Source organism: Triticum aestivum, chromosome 6B, assembly GCF_018294505.1.
Source record: "Triticum aestivum cultivar Chinese Spring chromosome 6B, IWGSC CS RefSeq v2.1, whole genome shotgun sequence".
Lineage (NCBI taxonomy): Eukaryota > Viridiplantae > Streptophyta > Magnoliopsida > Poales > Poaceae > Triticum > Triticum aestivum.
In genome coordinates this window covers 85108016-85109134 of record NC_057810.1, presented here as the reverse complement: position 1 = coordinate 85109134, position 1119 = coordinate 85108016, and positions in this window count along the sequence as shown.

The following is a 1119-nucleotide window of genomic DNA, read 5'->3' as shown; positions in this document are numbered from 1 at the left end:
TTTTTTTTTGATTTCTAAATTAAAGGTCAGATATTTCTGATTTTTGTGAGAATTTCTACCATATTTTTCCTTTTTCTTGTTAACCCCTCATGCACTTTTAATGTACAATAATAGATAGATGCACAGGGGGTTGTAGAGCATCATGGTTTTCGTGACGACAGAAAAGCTTTTTTTTTCGTTGGCTGAACCGATTGGTTGAAATTCACCATACCGTGTCCATGAAACTAAAGGTTGGTATCTGATCATGGCTTTTTGATATATATGCAAACGTTGAATGGCATATTACCTCTGTGATGGTGAATTTGTCTTCGAACCGAATGTGCAATGGTGTTTGGCGAAATTACAGTTGATTATCGATCATTCAGCTGGAACATGTAGTATCTGAATGCACAAGGCGTCTTTTCGTGATGATACAAAAGCTGTAGTATTTTCCATGGGCCTGGGCCGGTGATGCGCATAGTCAAAAGGACATGCCGATTTGAGCTTCAAAACTGACAGTGTGTCCACACCCGCTATCGGAACGCTATCACCACCCGGTCGGTTCCCTCTCATGAGTATAGCGTGATAATGGGCATCCGCTGCTGCTGGCCGCCCATGTGGATCGGTTGTGGGGTGTCGTTATCTCATGCATGGAGTATCTCTACACTAGTACATGCATGCTTGTGTTGTCCAGCCGGACAATCTAGAGACCAAGTGTGACGCCGGATGGCTCGTTCCAAGAATATTTACACACTACATTGTACTCAATGGCCGGAATTAAAGATCTGTCGTAAAAGACTTTCATTCATCGTAGTCAAGTGAAATACTAGTACGTACTATGCGTGGGCCGCTGGCTTTGTGGTTGTAGTAGCTAGGCCGCGGAGTGGCAGCGCATGTTGATCGTGCCCCGAGCGATCGATGGATGGGTCACATGCATATTGCTTGGGGTAGTGTCCCGTGTCGCCTGCAGTGCCTTGATGACCTGAAAACGGCAACCTGAGCGGGGGTTTGGCCCATGCGATAGCGTGCCCAGATCGTCTGGCCGTGTGACGGTGGTTGGTGAACACCCGTCATCCCTTTGGCCAGCTGATGAGTAAAGTAGCTGGATGCAAAGATGCAGCTCATATACTTGCATGTTGA